The sequence below is a fragment of the Sparus aurata genome, chromosome 16 (assembly GCF_900880675.1).
Source record: "Sparus aurata chromosome 16, fSpaAur1.1, whole genome shotgun sequence".
Classification (NCBI taxonomy): domain Eukaryota; kingdom Metazoa; phylum Chordata; class Actinopteri; order Spariformes; family Sparidae; genus Sparus; species Sparus aurata.
This window is the reverse complement of record NC_044202.1, coordinates 25,843,065-25,863,525: the sequence shown is the minus strand read 5'-3', so window position 1 is coordinate 25,863,525 and position 20,461 is coordinate 25,843,065. Positions and strand designations below refer to the sequence as shown.

At 40.0% G+C, this 20,461-nt stretch overlaps 1 protein-coding gene across 5 annotated transcripts in view; it reads left to right on the top strand.

Annotated features, from left to right (window-relative positions):
• Positions 1-20,461, top strand: part of LOC115566233 (leucine-rich repeat and fibronectin type-III domain-containing protein 2) — a 165,272-nt gene that overhangs the window by 87,867 nt on the left and 56,944 nt on the right. For all 5 annotated transcript variants that reach the window (XM_030392013.1, XM_030392009.1, XM_030392011.1 and 2 more), the window contains one exon: positions 5,130-5,265. The gene's annotated coding sequence lies outside the window, so the exon portion shown is untranslated. The remainder of the gene's footprint in view (positions 1-5,129; positions 5,266-20,461) is intronic.

Sequence of the window (20,461 nt, the reverse complement as noted above, 5' to 3'; positions counted from 1 at the left end):
ATTGCTACATCTCCGTTCACGGAGCTCTGTAATGGCTGGACCAAATTTGTTCGCGTCTTTGGTACTCGCAAGTCAAGGGTAGCTTGAGCAATGAAGCTGCATGTTTAAATCGACCGAAGTTCTCCTTTAAGGATGCCTTCACACCTAACCTGTTTGGTTCAGTTAAAATTAACCCAAATCTGTTTGCCTGGTTAATACAGTTCATTAGGACTGGTGTGAAAGCTGCCAATCAAAACTTGATTTTGATCAAACAACCGAACCTGGGCCGCTTAAAAAGATGGTACTAGTCCACTGCATGCAGACTGTGGTGGTTTTGTCATGCGAAAGCAAACAAATTAAACAGGATTTTGATAGCAGCTATGTGATTTGAGCACAATTTCAGGTGTGTGACAATGCTATATCAGTGGAGTACGTTGAAAGTATAGATATTTAATTAATGACAAGCTAGCCGGAAAGATTCAGGATTTCTGAGGCCAAATTTTATATCGATATGTGGGATTTTTAGAAATGTCTTTCTATTGACCTGCATTAATATAAACAATCTTGTCAATGATCCAAAGATTAGATTTTTTCGAAGAATTGTGATGAAGATCGGACATTTTACTGTGTAAAGGCAACTGTTTTTTAATGACTCAAACCAAGATTGAGAATTCTGCATGGCAGGTTTGTGTTACTTTTCAGCCAAGATATACACTGATACATATTTGCAAGAAGCTCTCTTCTTGTGGAGGTCCAATTGTGGAATTAGTTTGGCATCAGCTGTGTTTTCAGTGTGGCTCAGATCAAATGAAAAACAACACTTAAATGTATCATCTGAAGCAGCAGTGTTTGTATGTTCATAAACATGTTTTGGCAACATGGTGGAGACATAAGTCACACACTGATGTTGTGGGGACTTGCCTTTCTTATGTGGACAAAACGAAAATCCCCATAAAGTAAATCATTCAATTTTATGGCACAGACTTTTTGGATTACTGTTAGGGTTAGGATTAGGCAAGTCATGGTTATGGTAACGGTTAGAGTAAGCCTCCAGAAAATTAATGTTAGTATGTTTTGTGCCCAAAAAACATGGACACACCACTCTGTGTATATTGTATGTAGCTGACGTTCTGTGTCTTGTTTCATATGGCAACTGAATGAACGTATTAGAGATTTGTGTGTCTACACATCTGTGTTTGGTTAACAGTCTGTATTGTATCCGCATGTGGAGTGTTATTCACAGTGTTTCAGCAACTCCTGATGTTCCAATGCTGCTGTATTGTTGTGATGAATCCTTAATACAACTCAGGTTGTGACAGACATGATGTTGACTGTGCTGTCTTTCTCATAATTACCTGACGGTAAATGCAAAGACAGACAAGACGGGATGCAAAGAGCTTAAATACTCTGCATTTAAAGGATTTCTTGGCCTCCCCTATTTGCTTTGATTGACCCCTTAAGAGTACAAAATGACAGGATGCATTCTTGATTGATTACCTTGATGCAACTTCTTCTGAATAAAGTGTTCAGAGACCCCACAGCTTAATTAACTTCCCTTTAGGCATTGGTTGCTCACATCTCATTTAAGATATTTGACACTTCTGAGCATGCACCGCTTATTTTACGTCAAGACACTGACAGCCAGAGCAGATGCACTGCAGCACTTTCAAAACAGATTTAAAAAAAGCGTAAACATATGAAGTTGTGTATTAAAACTGTAAGGTGGACAATACGTGTTCCAATTCATCACCATTAAGGCCCATAATTTCAAGCTGTATATCTGTCTCAAAAACATACTGAGCATCACTGCAAGAAGCTTAAGAGTCATAAAGGAACTCTGTGTCCACACATAGTTGGAGAACATCTTTTCCAGTGTGCCATGTTTCACTCTGTTACATCAACCATAATCTGGAATGACAGCTGTTGATGACCTACGCTACATGCAACAGCAGCGTTTCAATTATACAGCATGAAATTGTAACTGTGTGATTCCTGGGTGAACTTTCATAGCTTCATGCATGTTTACACTCGAACAATGTTAAGCTCACCACAAGGCAGTGTGGGCACTCATGCTGCTGTAGGTGGGTATATGGAGAAATAGAGAATGCTGCTTGCAGGCTCTGGAATCTCATTAACCATATTGTGCAGCCAGAATCAAAGCAGAGGTGTACTTGGCACCAGCTAACCGCTACATCCAAGGAAGTCAGGAAATCTCTGGGGCTTAGTAACACCCCACATTGCAGAAAGAGCTTGTCAATGGGATTTTGGAAGGATATTCTGCAGCTTGCCAGTGTGACAGAAGCAAAAATCACATGAAATAACAACTGAAATTGTTTGTCAAAGAGAGGAAATTGTCTTTTTTTGTTGTTTTCAGGTTATTCTAATATATAGTTTACACATGTGAGAAAAATAGTAATACAGTTCTGTTTGGGACTATTTGTACTAATATTCTTATCTGTCCTACCCCTAAGGTATCTTAGCTTTGTTCCAGACCTTTGAATCACTGACAACATCTAAGATTCCTTTTTTTTTTTTTCAGTCAGAAAGGTTTGGCTTTGTGTTCATGGTGGTCTGTTTTTTTTTGTTTTTTTTTCGAGCCAATAAAGAGTCCTTTAGAACAGGCAAGCTGGTTTGAAGGTGCAGAGGGCAATTTTGGCCCTCTGGAGAAAGATAGTTGATTGTTAAGTTAAGTCAAAGACATTCAAAGAAAGGAGACCAACCAGGTCAGAGATGGCGGATGAATGACACATATCCTGTCCTCTTCCCCCCCAAAGCCAATTGTCTGCTTTATCACAGCTGAACTGGGAAACAAATTAGTCAGTCGTGTTGTTGCACTGATGCAAGCACACAGTTGAGATTCATTTACAAAGAGGCCTGGTCTTGTTAGCCTGACATAACTGCCCGGAGGCATTGCCAAGAATGCTGCTGAGTGGCAAGACTTACCTGAAAGGACTGTAGTTAGGCCTCATTTCCAAGTTGGTACACCATTGGTTGTCGGCGTTCAGACAGAACCTATCATTGAGTATAATTTCTAAAATACTACTTTGGGTTAACACAAAGGGACTTTTAGACTACAGCCATTGTAAATTTAAACCTGTCCAAGTGACTGCTACTGCATTTGTTGACTAAAATGGCATTGTACAACTAGTATACTAGTATCTCCCTCTTAAAAACAATGTATTTATTTTACTTGTTAAAATTTCCAACTGAATTGTTTTAAAACAAGAATCTTGTAAAAGGGGTCCTAAATATGCATTACATTGAGCCAAAAGATTGATGTTAAAGCAAACATAACCCATCAAAGTCAGCATCTTGTTTATGTTAGAGCAGATAAAGATATAAATGAATTTTGTTTTGTTATTTTGTTGGTCTTTTTTTTTCTTTTTTTTTTTTTTGGATAAAAAGACACCTGCCGCCACTCTGTCTACAGTTTTGACCTTTTTTATAGTAAGAAAGTATTTAAAAAATGTATACAGCAAGGTTTCTTTCCAGACCCAACATCTCAGTTATTGTGGATCACTTGTGTTAAATTCAAAACGGCCTGCTCAATGTTTTCAGACATGTGAGATGAATTTCATTTTCTTTTACTAGTCAACATTGTCCACAACAGGCTGCATGACGATCCCCAGCACCATTTTGTGATATTAACCATCCCAGTGTCTGGCTGAAGAAATTCAAAGCAGCAGGACGATCAGGCTCTGGATGAGATGTCTCCATGGCTACCAATAAAAAAAATATCAGTCAACGATCAATCACTCACTTGAAAAAACTGCTGTCAAGAAGTCAGCTCATTGGAAAGCTGTGCCTATATCCCTTCTTATTTTCAGATGACAACTTCAGTGACTGAGTTAAACAGCCTGCTCTAGATGAACCACACACTTCTTCAACAGTTTTCATGAAATTATTTGGTTACAGAAGAAAGAGTCCTAATGAAAGCCGTCAAACATGTCCCTGTTAAATTAAATAATAGAGTAACATGTACTGTATATATCTAATACAAATCAGTTGTTTTATTGTAATTTTGGTGAACACACCATTCAATCAGCTGCACCTCTCTGACAGTACGCACAAGATTTTAAATGCAGGAAGTGCAAGGGACAATCATTTTCAGGGATCAAGCAATGCTCTTTTATGTTCGACTGCTGTGACACAGCGCTTATTATCCAGTATCACACTGACACCATTTAATTTGGTGTCACTTGTTCATGGCCATCAGTCTGCAGTGTCTTTTCTTTCAGCCAGTTGGATTTTGTGTCATTTAGTGTTCTACCCCAACTGTCTGAATTGGCAAAGACAGACCTTTGGCAGATGCAGACATTAAGAGGAGTCTTGTTCAAGCAGAAAGATGTATTGTTCTGTAAAGAGACCACTAATTGCATTGAGACTTCAAAATTGCTTTTGTTTACTTGCCTCAGCCAGCGCAGCCTGAAGCCAGAACACAGAATGTTTTACCAAAATAAATGTATTAAGCCTTGTTGTGTCTACCTTTCTCTCTCTCTCTCTCTCTCTCTCTCTCTCTCTCTCTCTCTCTCCCTGCTTTTATCTTTTCCCATTAGGGTGAGAGGCAGCAGTGGGTTCTGGGAGGACATTTGCTCTGACATGGTCGCAGAATTTTAATGAGACATATGAATGCTGTATTATTGGGCACCAGCTATTCCCTCCTGTGACACGACTCACTAACATAGAAACAGATTGTCAGAGGGCTCCTTTGCCACTGTGTCTGGAAACATTATGGGATTGACTCTGTCTCCTTGTGACACTCACGTCTTACATTTTTATTTCTCCCTAAACTGATTTTCCCAGCCTTTTCTATTTACAGACTGACATAAACAACTCAGAAGGGTATAATTACCAAATTGAAAGCCGAAATACTCTTTTTCGGCTCCCTGCTGCACTCCAAAGCGCAGTTTAAATGTTTGATATTTAAATTCTGCTGTTGTCATGTGAACTACTTCTTAGCAGATTACAGGGCAAATTGAAAAAAGGGCAGAAAATCATGAACATCCAAAATTATTCATCATAGAAATGCTATGTTTCTTTTCCTGATTTTGTTTACAGATCTGTGCAATTTGCAGGTTATTCTGATAAAAACAACCATCGGCCATAACTTCCTGTCACTAATTGTTCTTCTGTGCCTCTTCCTTCTTTAGGTGACCTGAGAGATCCAACAGAGGCAAATGTGAAAACTATCAAGAAGTGGTGTTGGACGATTCAGACCCCACCCTCTAGACATGACTCAATATGTCTTCGGATACCTGACCTGACAAAATCACCGATCCTGTTACTGTAAGTACATAAACAAAATGCACTAATTTGAAACAGGATAGCGGTTTAATCATGTTGACATCCATACATGAGCATGGTCACATGTCATGATTTCTGACATTGAAGCTGCAGTCTGGAGTTTTGAAAAAAAAGTGGACTTAGCCAGAAACATTGAATGATACAGCTCCCAGGTCCCTCCTTCTTCCTCTCTGCTGCTGCAGCCCTGCCTTCAAAGCCCCTCCCCACAGAGGAGCCTGCTGTGCAGGCTTGTAACCACAGTAACAGAGGACACCAGATAACCAAGACGACACATTCAAAATAACAACAGCATTGTTCCTGATTGTTCTATTTTTGACCAATACAACTGAATTACAATGACGAGTGCCTCATGCCAATCACTGTATATATCCCGAGTAACAAACAATATTCCTCATATTGTTGTAGACGAAGTTACCAGCTAATCATTACAAACCACAACATTTTTTCTCTGAGGCATGAGTAACGTTATTTTTCCAAACCAATTCAACCACTTCAGAGTGTCCTGAACACAAACTAACGTTAATATAACTGCCCGGTCCCTTTAAAGACACTTTTGCTAACCAGTCTTCATTAGCACAGAGGGTTACACCCCGCCTTTCCGAAACCCCGCTGTTCCGAACATAGACTTCAATTCATCGTAATGGCGGGGTTTCCCTTTTTTTCAAAGACCCCGCTATTCCGAAAAGTCTATTGGGGAAACCCCTCCATTCCGAAACCCCCCCACTCCGAACGGACTCAATCAGAAAGGAAACGGAGGCTGCGCATTTATCCCTTTTTCCTTTGTGGGTTCAAACGGATCATGTGGCTGATTAACCGCAAAACAAGCCTACTTCATATTAATGACATAACGCTCGTTATGCTTCAGCTGGACAAATGGCTATTTTGAATTGAAATTACTTTATCATGCTAAATATCCGAAATTGTATGAAAATTGCTCCAATGCGTTATACCGATCTTCGTGCATATTCAGACACAGCCTGATATGGGTTCTGAGCAAAGGAATGTCTGTTTTCTCCCCCGGTCTGTTGTCAGCAGGAGCGGGGGCTGCAGGCTCGCGCCTGGGTGAAGTGGGCTCAGGCCAGAGTTCAGCCGAGAGAGAAAAAATGTGTATTTCTTTTGCTCTGTGGGAGATCTCCCACAACAGAGTGGATGAGAAAGCAAGGGGGACAGATCTGCCCAGCAAACATCAGAACGCAGAGTGCAGCCTACTTTGTCTGTCACCTGGTTCAGCACCCTGGACAGCTGCCTGCGTAACTGGATGTGGGAATTTGATGCATCTGAAGCCGCGACATTTGGTCAGAAACGTCATATATAATAACATTGTTTCGAGTCGTAAACAGTTCTGTAAGTGGAAGAAATACGAATCAATTAGGCTATTAGTGTTAGTCCTTCTTCATATAAAGTTGTGTTACAGTCGCACAGCTGGAGACCGCTAACAAAGTTAGAGACAAGAGAGACAATGTATGAAATCCCGCGAAATGATGTGCGGTCAATATGACCGCTTATGGCTGAAATAGGTAAAACAAATCACATTTTCTTTTCCTTTTGTGTAATTTATATAAAAACTATTCTCAATTAAAATACAGACACTTTTAGAAAATGGTTAGAAGTCTGTAATGTTTGCATTTTGTTTACATCGCAGATTGATAACTTAATTGTGATTATGTTCAAAGTTATTATTATTATTATTATTATTATTATTATTATTATTATTATTTACTGTGCTAGGTATTCTTTTCGTGGTTCTTGGTGCTTGGAGCAATATTGTTGTTGTGGCATTCTAAAGCGAATTTGAAATGAATTTCATTAATAAACTTTTAGATTCTTGCCTATAGACTGTTAAGTGTTGTGTTTACAAATGAGCAATACATCCAGATTTCTTGAGATTTGTATTGTCAATGGGAATTTAAATTTAAATGTCAGGCGATGTTTTCTTCATGGAAATTATTTTTCGGGCAAACAATTATAAGAGAGAGAGGGAGCGCGGACGGGGGATCCGTTGTGTGACAGCGGAGCGGAGGGTCAGCAGCTGGATTTTGCACGCACGGTCAGTATTATTAGTAGGTGTTTGAGGTTTATTACGTTTGCGGACATTATTACATTCAATGTAATTATGTAACAGCCTTTGCGCCCTTGCCTTACAGCGCCTTTGCGTGCGCACAGTTTGCGTGTGTAGGTCCGTGGTCATGATAATCCCCTCTATGGCTATAAGAGACGGATACACAATCAATTTCATTTAATGTTTATTGAATCAAAAATACATAGGCAGCCTATTGTTTTCTCCTCTGCTTTTTTTTTTTTCAAAGACAAACTGAGCAGCACTGCTCAATCCACACATACATTGTTAACCTTCCACAAAGACAAGTTAGGCCTATATTAAAACGAACGACCAGAGGGGTCATTCCCCGGCAGATCGCACCCATGGGCCACAGTTTATTTCAGAGTTGTGCGATTCCGGCTGGAAGTGGGGATTTCAGCACCACGGATAGTGCGTGTAAAAAGATTAGACACGTTAGAAACGTTTAAATGTGTTTGCTGCAAGCGAAAATATAGGCCTAATACATAATAAATGAAGATAGTGACATAGGCCTATTAGCAATAAAAAGCAATGAGTTGTGTGAGTGTGGACGGCAGTGTTTGATGTAGGAAGTAATGTAAACTTGAAAATCAATTTCGGAACAGCGGTGTTTTGAGGGGAGGGTCGGAACAGCGTGTGTCGGAGTGGGTGTGTTTCAGAATGGTGGGGTTTCGCAATGGAAGGGTGTCGGAATGTCACTGCGCACCCCGCGCGGTGTTAGCATACAAGCTAACAAGCTAGATTTAGCAAGAAGCTACGTAGCTGGACTGCAACATCGTACAGCCATATGCGCTATTGTGAGTATTACTGTAACTGCCGCCACCATAGCCTTGTGGTTAAAACATAGAATGAAACATTATCAAGCAGGGGTCCTACCACTTTCTTCGTCAGGTCTTCATATTTTTTCTCTTTGAGGTGGGCAATGGTGGGGCATTATTCGGCTCTGTTGGTGTTGTCTGTTCTCCACCATTGTTTATAATTTGGGCATGAAAGTATCTGACCAGGTAAGAGCAGACACTGCACCTGTGCAGGGGAAGGGCACTGCCGAGTACGCACTGTGTGAGAGAGGGGGGCTGCCAGCAGCGTGCGCACAAGAGTGATTGACACTTCTCAGACAGATTTGTTGTATTTAGCTGGGAGCGGTCGATTCTTGCGAATCAAATTACAGCCAATGGATGGAGCCACACACAATAGATTCACACACAGCTGACCTGTATCTTATTCTGCTGTCTGATCATAATAACAATTTTAGCAAATATAATCAAAAAATAGTTACAAACTACAGCTTTAATGTAGCATGTACACTGATTTTACGAGTGATATTCTTTTTATTGACAAAATAATTATGAGGTACAGTTGCCATTATTTAAACCACACTTGCATAACCCGGGATATTTCTGTTTCTTGTCATGTCATTTGGACTTAATTTGGACGTTTCGCTTGTACAGTTAATTGATGATGATAAATGATTACTGAGTAAGGAGCACATGGTGTTTTGGCCAGATCACTCATTTGTTTTCTGATGACGCAATGGCACTCGCCCATCAGTATGGTTTCATGCACATAACAGGGAAACAATCAGCTTTTAGCAGTAGCTTGATATCTTAAACACCAGGTATCCAAGAAACCTGGTATTGGTCATCGAGGAAGGGCTTAAGGAAAATCAGACTTCTTAGATAAAATCATTTCTTGGTCCTGTCAATTAAACATGTAACTGGGGTTTTAATCAGCTTCTGATATTGTATATACACAACACATCCTCATAACTAAAAGACTGAATGGGTTGCCAATGATTAAAAAACACACATATGACTGTTATACCATTGATTCCTTTGTTTAGCTGACCCATCCATCCACCACATCCTTCCCCTTTTGCAGACTTTGTGGCTCCTAATACTCTGTCATCTGACATCCTCCTCTGCTGCCATAATGATTACTGCGGTCATGAGAGGATACTGCCGAGCTATAAACATTAACATGCATCATCACAGGCAGCTTGCACAGTGGTCGTTTTTTTGCTGATGAGAACAGGCTAAATATTCATGTGCTTCTCAGACCTTAGACTGGTTAACACGTCAACAGTGTATTCTTGATTTTAAAAAGGGAATCATTGAAACTAAAACTTAAACTTACAAAAAGCAACTAAATAACTGGGTTTCTTTTCACAGGTGAACTTTGACTATTTTAAAAAAATCAAACACGTCTGTACAGTGAAGAAAGGTTAGTTCTCACCACAGGGCCTCGCTCTCACTGCACTGCCATCCCTGCAACACACACACTCAAAAGAAAACGGGAAGTGGCTTCCAGCCAAGTTCCTGAAAAAGGTTGGGATCGGAGATCAATTTGAATCTGACCTGTAGCATGTGTTTATAGCTCTACTACTATCTATTATTCATATTTAGTATTGAAAAGTATCAGACTATATGTATGCTTGTATACATATATACATCATGGATCACTAACCTACAAAAGATTATTTATGACATTGGATAACCCTTAACCTCAAGCATAATACTATATTTAATGCTTAAGTTAGCATTTAGCACTGGAGGCTATTCAGTTTAGTTAACTGTGGGTGTATGGGTGAAAAAGTGTCTTCATACTTTATCAATAAAAAAACTCAATCAAACTTTTTTTCCCCTTAAGACAAAACATGTCAAATTTTGAAATGTGACATTCTTTACCAAATCTTCTGTCACATTCATTCTGTCACTTAACTACATCCTGTCACTTCACTCAGCATTTGAGCTGCCTGCACCACAGCGATTGGATGATATATATCACATCAACCGGACAAGCACCGAGCAAAACCCAGAGCATTCTGATTTTCAAAGTTGGATTAGGGTCTTAAGCTATCTCCCCAAACTCTTCCTTTCCTTTCTTTCTCATTCTATCATCCTCCCTTTCTCTGAGAAAATTGGCATCATTTACTGCTGTCACTGCAGAGCTGATTGTCACCCATTATCCCAGGGACAAAGCTGCCGTGACATTGAGTTAATCCGTGCTTGTTTCAATTTTGCTTTCTGGGGAAGAATACAGGTAAAGAGTTCAGGTAAGTGATGGCAAGGATGCTCCATACCCCAGGCAAAACTGACTACAATGATTGGGAAGGTTGAGAGAAAGATATAACGCAATCTGCCAGGCAAATTGGGTTGATTTCCTCAAAAATGTCAGGGACGTGTTGGGCAGCCATGTGAGGTTTTTGTTTCTGGGGCTGATGAAACGCTCTTCTAAGACTAAAACTGCTTGCCGGGATGTTAGGCACACATACTGTAAAAAAATATCCACAGTTTGACTAAAAGGAACATTTCATGAAATCCACGGCGAGGAAAGTATTGTAGGCAGAGACTGCCCTCATCAATATCTTTGCAATCATCATCACTAATGAGACATAAAACACATAAAAAACACACGACATAACATGTTGCAGTAGGAGCTCAATAAGAAGCTTTTGTAAACATTAAAACTATTATCTGTAAAGCTCAACATCATAGATAGTATCAAGTCTTATGCTGCATTGTGAATGTAGACTAAGCCTGCTTAATTATATTCACGAATATAAGATAGTGATACGGTCGTCTATGCACTGAAAAGGTCTTGGTCACTTGCTGAAAGAGATGGACTCTGAAGTCACATTGCCTTAGAGCTAATGTTTCATTATGCAATTGCTTAAGTGCTATAAAGGCAGAAAACTTGAACCATATCATCTTAATTTGCCATTTACATTAACAACAGTGTAAAGGAGAAACCATTTTACATGTCAAAGCCAATTTACTAGTTAATGGTACAACTACTTAGGCTGTGAAAATAGGTGCGTAATGTCTCCTGTGGCTCTGAGAGAGTTTGGTCAAGGCTTACATAATTACTCAAGTGAAATCACTTGAGTAATTCAAGTGAAATCAAAGAAATCAAGTGAAATCACTTGAGTAATGAGGTTGTGCATTAAGACTTTTTAACAGAAACCCTGTGTTATAAACTGGGGCTGTGCCGTTGGAAAGACATTAGCGTTAACCAGGAAGGGATAATCTAATGAAGAGTTATGTTGACTTAGAATAAGGGCAATGCAGGATCAAGGGTTTTTGGAGCTTGACCCATAATTGAGACTCAAAGTCAAGATATTTTTGTCCTGGCAGCATTCATTTTGACCACTTTTTTTCTTACCTGTCTCTTGCAAGGTCTCTAGCCCATACATTTTTTACCTTTTTTTTTTTTAGCCTACTTCCCAACTCGTCAAAAACTGACAGCAGTGGCTGCCAACCCATCCTATAATCCAAAAGTTTCTTTGGAGGAGTTGTCAATGAATCTCGGAATCAACTTTCCTTAGAAATAGCACCCAAGCATTCGGACTTGCTAAATTATGGAACAAAATCAATTTGCAGAGTGATCTTTTTGTGTTTGCTTCAAACTAAGGTGAACAGTGACAAATAGCAAACTGTCTTTACTGTGCTGCGACCAGTCCAAAATGGAAGAAGCTATCAAAGCCTTTTAGCTGGAATTCAGACTGCTCCACAGAAGGGGGGTTTATAAAGTGACAAGACAGAAGGCATTGGTACTGGCAGTTTGTTTTTTCAGAAAGTGATGCTATGTAACAACACAATCTTCCTCATAAATTGAAGCCATTTTCATTTGTAAAAGCATTAAAATGTTGCTAAATTCTGTACATCAATGGTTTCTCTTGTTCTGGTTTTGTTAGCTATGTGTAGGAAGGCTATACAATGCTGTGTAACTAACATTACAAATTCAGTTTATTGACTTTATGACCCTTCTGTACTGTAACTGTAACACTAGATTTTTCCATGATGGTCACTTGGCCAAACTGGCCACTGTGACTCACTTCGGCAAGCGTTTCCCCCCTCTTTAAATGTCCAGCTACAGTAGTTCACAAACTCAGTGGTACCCTTAAACCTACAGTGTAGGTATAGCAGGGGAGGTATACTTTCCAATTTGAAATATTTGAAAGAATTTTGTATGATATTTCTTATTTCCCCATTTAAATTCTGCTTGATTCTCCATCTTATTGTAGCAACTGGCTTGCCCCGCACTGCCTTTATCTGTTTCCCTCTCCCTGTAGTTTATGTGTGCGCTCTGTTGACCTGCTTTTTGTATATAGTGAGTTAACACCAATAGGCGCACTTGCACGGTTTTACAAAACAATGGCATAACTAGGCCTACATTAAACTGCAGCAGTGCGCCACAATAAGAGGTTGGATGTTACGTCTGGCTCTCTGTTTCACTGCAGAGCGTGTGTGATTATCAGGAGATTGATCAAGTATGGCATCGATGGAAAATCAATATGTGGTTGCCAATTTTCGATATGATGGTGGGCTGCCACAAATAAATGAATGTATGGGAACCCCTGTGACTGTCCCTGCAAGTAGTCACTACAACAGCTTCTGACACTTCCTATTTCATGAGGACACGTGTATGACCTTCGCTGTGCCACTTTCTGGTGCCACAGGGAATTTATAAGATACATTAGCAGAAATGCAGCACTTATTGCCAGAATGCTGGCCAGCCTCAAATTTGATTCAGACATTTGGTAGTGCTAACAGATCAATCTGGATGTAGGAAGAATTTGGCACATGAGAGCATTGCTGAGACGACACTCAAAGCGGTGAACAAACCTAATAAACAAGACAAATATGTCACCATTATTGGTCTTTAATACAGAAGTCTGTCTTGAGTAAATATCTGTACCCATCTGTCCCATCTGCTGTGATGGGAACAGTGAAGTTGTAAAATGCCTCTTGATAGCATATTATTGGCAAATTAAGCAATTAAGGAGAAATAGATTCATAAAGCACTCCAAGAGCAAGTAATATTAGTACTGAAAAATTAATCATGAACACTTTCAGTGCTGAGGAGACACATCAGAATTGCTGAACATGAAAATTGCTTTTCTCCTCCGTCCCATCTCAGCAGGATATCTAAAAGATGATAGCAAGTTAATATCACTGTGTGATCTATTGATTGCACTTGTCAGCTTTTACAATCTGGCCTCATCTATTGGTCTGCGCCCCCTCTGTTTCATTTAAGATTTGTGGGAGCCGAGGCGAGCCTGTCCTCTACCTGACAAACTACAGCTCCGTCATCCATCCAGCCCTTGCTGCATCCAGCCTAGCCACCCCTCTTACAGCTGCACATGAGAGCCCTATCATGGTTCACTAATCCTCCTCATTAAGGCAGGCCCCAAGGCTCTCATTACTGTACATCTATTCCCACATGCCTTGTACCAGACTCATGACTTTCATCTTTGGCAGCATGTGCAGATGTCATGAATTTGCCATGTGCAATATAGTATGTGTGTCAGGATTTTGATATCTTTGTCAGCCAAGGGACCAGATAACACGTGGAAAAGCAGCTGTTCTTGCTCCATCTTGGTGTTGGTGGGAAAAGTGCACGGATTGCACTCACACTTCTTGTTATAGGCTTTCACATGCACCTTTACCAATTCTTTTTTTATTAACAGACAAGCTGGCGTTTAGTGCACACTGTATTCAGGTTGAAGTATTTTCCTTCTAGACTCTTTGTAAGCTTTTCGGGATCAATACCAGTTGCAGAGACAGTAATATTATGTGTGCATGTTATGCTTGATACTCCAGGTTAAGCCCCGGGGCAGCGTCCATCTCCACATTTATTGCCGTTATTCTTTTATCTTATGGTAGTAGAGTTTTCATATGCCAAACTCACCCCAAGGCTCTGAGAGCGTAAAAACCAAATGTACTTTTCATAGGTAGAAAAAAGTGAGGTTTCTAGACAGAGCGTAATTCGGTCCAGTCCTCAGTCTGTATGAAGGTTGTGGCAGCATAGCAAACGCTCAGAGGATCTATATTAACCTCACTTTGAAGTTACCCATACAAGCCTGTGAGCTTTTTGGATCTCCTTATTAAAAGCCTTTCTGATTCATCTTGGAAACAACTGAGACCAATTGGAAGCTGCATCGTCGGGGTCCAACCTGCATCTGAAATCCTGGCGATGTAGCACCGGCATCCTGTCATATAACTTCCACTGACAAAATGACGCTAAGGCTCCAGTGACAGGCAACGGGAAGATTGCTTTGATGAATGCAAATCATCCACTGTGAGGCTGAATCACAAAGTTGAGCTGCTTTGGCTCTCTATCGGAAATGCGCTCTGAGTTGAGGTGTTCTATTTATAAGTGAATTGTAGTAAGGATGTTTTTTAATCCAAAAGGGGGAGGGGAATGGGTTTGTTATACTGAACCATAGAGAGGAGCTAAATGTGTCTGACAAGGTATTAAACTGAAGACGCAGGGGTGGTGATAATAGCTGAATATTATTGTTTGGACAGTTTTTTTCTATATACGCAAAAAAATAAATAAATAAGCACATCTTTGTTGTGGGGAAACTGTGTAACTGAAACACTTTTGTTTTCCTTATCTTAGTACTTATATAAAATAGTCCATGTCCCTGTGAGAGGCCTTACTGGATAATTCAAACAATGGTTGCTACCTACAGTATATACCTGTATATCTTGTACAGTTTAACCGGCAATAGTCAAGTTTTTAACTTTTTGTGTCATTGTGAAGCAAATGTTAATGGCTATCCACCTTACTCCTATTACTCCTATGCGCAAATTATGGATGCAGCTTGCGGTGCATCATGTCACTTGAACTGATCCAGCATTTTCCATGGTAACAGAACACTAATCCTCTTTCTTAGAGCCGTTGGTACAACGTCTCATTTATTCGTGCAGATATATGTTAGCAAGTTTATCGTTTTAATACTATGAACACTAATGTTGTTTAGGTCAGTTAGACAAGACCATGTATGAGGGCTAATGTAGCTGAAGGCAGCCATAACAAAAACCACTCACAATATAAATGTTTCATGTGGGGTAGACGGCTGGAGCGACGATATGAATTTGATGTTGAGGTGTATTAGTTATATTTGTGGTTGATTGTAAGCAGTTTTAAAAGTTCTTAATCATGAATTATCTAAAAGTACTGCTGGCATTGGTGGCCTCGTGGCTGGTTAGTCACAGAAAATATTTTTGATATGTAATGAGTTATATGATTTCTTATGCCATGGCTGCCATCAGTGACACAAAGCCCAGCTCTTGGCTGGACAACCCTGAAATGCAAAGCACCTTAGTTTCCTGTGTTATGATTTGATTTTTAATGTCACATCAAAAACAATTATTTTAGTTATGAAAAGGGCAGTATGTAAGATTTTTTGTTGAAAATATAAAAAAAAATTACAAGACATTACGATGTCTTGTGTTTCAGAGTTATCTGTGGGTGTTAGCATGTTAACCAGTTAGCCCACAGTTCCCAGTGCAAACAGCTAACTGAGCTCTCTAGCTAAGGGCAGCTACAGTTAGCAGCAGTAAGCAGTTACTCTGATGCTAAATTTTCTTCTTCTTTTTTCATATTTCTTTTTATGGCATAGACACCTTTATTAAGCAGCAGACAGATAGGAAATATGGGAGAGAGAGAGGGGGATGTGACATGCAGCAAAGGACCTCCGGCCGGAATTAAACCGGGGTCGGCTGCTTTATATGGCATGCGCTCTAACCACTCGACCACCTGCGCACCGATATTGAGTACTGAGTAAAAAATGAGAAAGAAATCCAGAAAATGATTTCAGTCATCTCCAATCTGCTCAGACACGCTCTCACGCTCTCAACACTTAAAAATGAAAATATTAAAGTGCTTAGCCGCATTACTCTTTACATCTTCTTTTGAGCTCTTGTGTTTAGTGATCCTTCACTGAAGAGGGCACTTACCAAATACACTTTTAAATTTATGTGTAGTTGACTGTTTTTCACGTTCTTAAGCTCTGTATCTTTGTTGGCATCCTGGAGGCACGAGAACAAAGCATTTAGACTCAGTGACGACAATATGCAGCTCAACACTGATGCAAGGAGCAATGTTGCTGCCATACTGCCAAATGAATGAATCAATTTGTGGCATTAGGCCACTTTTGCCTCAGGTTTTTTTCTCAAATTCTCAGCCCTACCTTCTGTTTCTAGTCCCCTGCCTTTCTTCTTTTCAATTTTACAGAACATTTAATTTTTTATCATTTTAAAGTCATGGTGTATTTCATTGGGGTGATATTACCTGAGCAATAGAAATATGGACTGGGGTTGCACAGTTCACATGACAACCATTAGCTACAGATACTGTGGGATATTATTTAAACTTTGCGTGGCTCAGTTCTGGCCCACACATCCACCAACCTCCTGGTGAAAAAAGACTCCAGATGGCCGGTCCGCCTGTGTCATCCAAACTGGAGTAAACATACTTGTACTCCTCCATGCTTAGACGTCAGGGATGACATAGTTTGTACTTCTAAACAGGCCACAAAACTTCTTAGCCCACTTCAAGATTTATAATGGAGAAATGATGGAGGTTACAAAATGAAAAGTTAACCAAGTGATGTGCTGTTAGTTTATTCTCAGTGGATTGGTTCTGGTTTTGCTTGGGGAAAAAAAACAACATAAAGTGTCACTAAGTAGTTGTTCCACCACAAAAGTCCTGAACACCTTCAGTACTTCTTGGAACATGATTTTTAATTCTGCAGAGCAGCAATGGCAGCATGCACAGCTTTCCTCAATTTGGTGTTTTAAAGGTCCAATTTGTAAGAAGGTTGTTCTTAAAATGTGTTAGTTGCCTTAGCTTAGCCATACCTTTAACCATAGTAAATAACCTTTCTTCCCTAACTGTAACCACACAAGAGTTGCAATGACTATTGAATTAATCTGTATATTTGCATAATTGTCCAATAAAGAAAGAAATTATATTCATCAAGGTTTATTATGGAAACCGCAGGATCTAGTGCCTTTGGAGCTTGACCCATACCAATTCCTGAAGCCAAGACTTCTCTGCCTCTGCTGCTTTGAATTGATTTATTTTCAGGGATGTCAGTAGCTCTGTCTAACACTGTGGACACACATTAAAGGGTTTTAAAATAGATGAAAATCATTATACGTCAATTAATGACAAAAACTGTGTCAAATTTGCCAAATTATTGCTTTAAGGATTCATAAGTAGATCTATGCTATGCTCACAAAACCACCAAATGGAATTCAACACACATCCTTCAACCTACCTTGTAATTTTCCTCTGTGTGTTATCTAAAGCACTCTCAGCATAACGTGTGTGTGCTTCTTAGCCTTGATACTCCATTAACCGCTGTGGTTGGACATAAGTGGCCGCAGATTTTGAGAGAAAAACCACATGGGCTGTGTAATGACAAAGTGTGTGAATTCGATAAACCCTTTTCTCATGGGCACTAGAACCACCCTTGCAGAAAATGTGATTACACTTGTCCACAGGAGGTGCAGTGTGGGACGTTGTTAAAGGGGGGAACTTTGCTTGTCACTGGTGCCACAGTTTGTCTGTTGCCTCGTTCCCACCAACAACTTTGACATGCGTGTGATGTCTGAGGAATGCTGTGGAAGAGGCGTTTCTGTCCATTTTCTCTGTCTCCTTTTGAAGCTGAGCATGAGCCAGTTGCTGATGATTCGGTGATGAGTAATGCAGATAACACCATGTGTTGTAGCCTCTTTAGTGTGTAAGCAAAATTATTAATTATATCACTTATTCACTGGCCCTTCTGCTACTTTGTTACTACCATAGGCTTTAGAGAAGGGTTCTCAAAACATTCTCATGGGCAGCACAGCAGTGCAGTGGATGGCACTGTTGCCTCACAGCAAGGTCATGGGTTCGAGACCCGGCTGAGGCAGGGCCAGTCTGTACAGAGTTTGCATGTTCTCCCCATGCCTGCGTGGGCTCTCTCTGCGTACTCCGGCTTCCTCCCACAGGTCAAAGACATACAAGCTACTTACTCTAAATTGCCCGTAGGTGTGAGTGTGAGTGTGAAAGGTTGTTTGTAAACCCTGTGATGAACTGGCGACATGTTGAGGATGTACTCTCTAGGACCCGTGGGGGTTCTTGAACCCCACTTTTAGAACCACTTAACCTTAGAAAATGCCTAGATCCTGTGCAACTTGTTCTAATGCCCAAAAAACATAATGACTGAGACTTAACCTGGAAATCATGTTAATAAGGGAAAGCAGATGGATTCTGCACATGTATTAAGACCTCTCAAACATATGCACGGGACATTCTTCTTGCCCCTTGGTTGAATGTGTTTGAGTTAGGGGCAAATAACCAGTGAACTAGGTTCTTTGTCCTGAAAGTACTATAGAACAACTAATGTCATTCTCTTCTGTGAGAGACTTCGCTCTGGCTTCTGTGTAAAATTATTATGTTCCTCCAATATATTCTATACAACACATTTAATCTTAAGCACAAAAACATTTTTCATGTATATTGGTAAGATTGTGGACAACAGCAAAAGCAGGCACATTTTTCAGTGCATCCAACCAAACGACTAGCTCGCTGTTAACATAAGCAATACAAGCGCCTACTAGCTTTGTGGAATACACCAGTCATGCACAATGACTTCAAAAAGAGAGTGCATATAGACAGGCAGGTATTTTGATAAGAGCTGCTTTTAACTGAATAATGTATGTAGGATTGTTTCATCGTTGGTTTGGGTAAGTTGTTTTACTTTATTTTTTTTTCCACTTTTATTATTTCAATTATATCACTGTCTCTTCCTTACCCAAGTCAGCTGAATGGACCAACATGGAAGATTTCTCAGTATCTTTTAAAAACTCTGATTAAAAAGTTTCTTATTTTTACTTGTCATTAATGGAAATAGTGCCACTTTGATTCCTGAGTTTCAATGTGAATACTAATCAAAAGGCCATGCATGGAGTTCAACACAAGCAGAATGTTAAAATCACTGAATGAGGATTCAAATATACTGTGGAGTTCTATTTCTTTTCAAGAAAAAAACTGTTTGTTCTAACCAGGTACTGACTCCTCTTAGTGAAAATCAGAAAGAGTCAGCAGACTCATCCATTTAATTCAATGCAATAATGAGGTAGGAAGAGTCAAGCCACCAGTTTTCTTTTCTAGACAAGCTTTCAGACACTTTTGTTGGCCACATTGCTCCCAAATTGATTAATATCATCCTATAGATGTGACCTCTCAAATTTATCAGAACGTTGCATTTTGTAAGGCAATTGTCAAAGTCGAGCTCTGACACTTCGTCATTCTGAATCAGGTCATTAGCTCATGACCTCAACTGTAAAACATGAATTATTATACCTATACTATGAGTTTAGGCTAAGTGGCATATCCACCTTATTTCAAGCCTGTGATACCTTGAGCAAATTTTGGGTTCGACATCTGGCAAATCCAGTAACTTAACCAGAACCATTTTTCATGGTAACAGGGTGCCAGTATGCTTGACTGGTGACGAGCGACTGGTACATTGTGTCATTCATTCATGAAGGTCTAGGTTAGTGACTTTATTGAGTGAATACTACTAACACTATTAATAGTACTTAGCCCATACTGGAAATATAAGCCATTATCGTTTTCTCAGTGTCCTCCCCAGGAAACTTGTGGATAGGAAGCCAATTATGGTAGCTATTATCAGAGTGCATTGTAGAAATTCAAGAATTGGTCTGACAATACTCATCAATCCAATGCAGGGATGAAAGAACATTGAATCCTCAGTCAAAAATGGGACAGTAATCATAAGATATCTTTAACGTACATCTTGCTGTAGGCTTTGATCATTCAATGCTACCCAATAAGTGAGGATAGATCTCCAATACATGTGACCCAAGGTGTTTACATCCACCGATATCCCTCTATTGTTCCTCATAATGGCAGTTCATTGATTTCCTGAATATTTCTAACCTCAAGTTGATCTCCTTGTTGCCACAGTCTACCTGTGAAAGTGCTCGCTTACTGGCTTTGATATCTGCTGGAATAGGATGTTCAGTGTTTCACCCCATAGGTGGTCCTGAACCGCTAAGGTAATACTGTAACATACTGACTCAACCCTATTCACTAACAAAGACCGCGCCAAAAGCTGTATGGAATGAAAACAGGAATTTATTACACGTAATGACACATGTTAGATGCTGGGAAGGAAAGGGTCGAGGGATGGAAGGATGAAGGGATGATGGGGTAGGGGTCGAGGGATGGGGGAAGGGGTCGAGGGTCGAGGGATGAGGGGGTTTAGGAAGGACGGGTGAGGGTTGACAGGAAGGG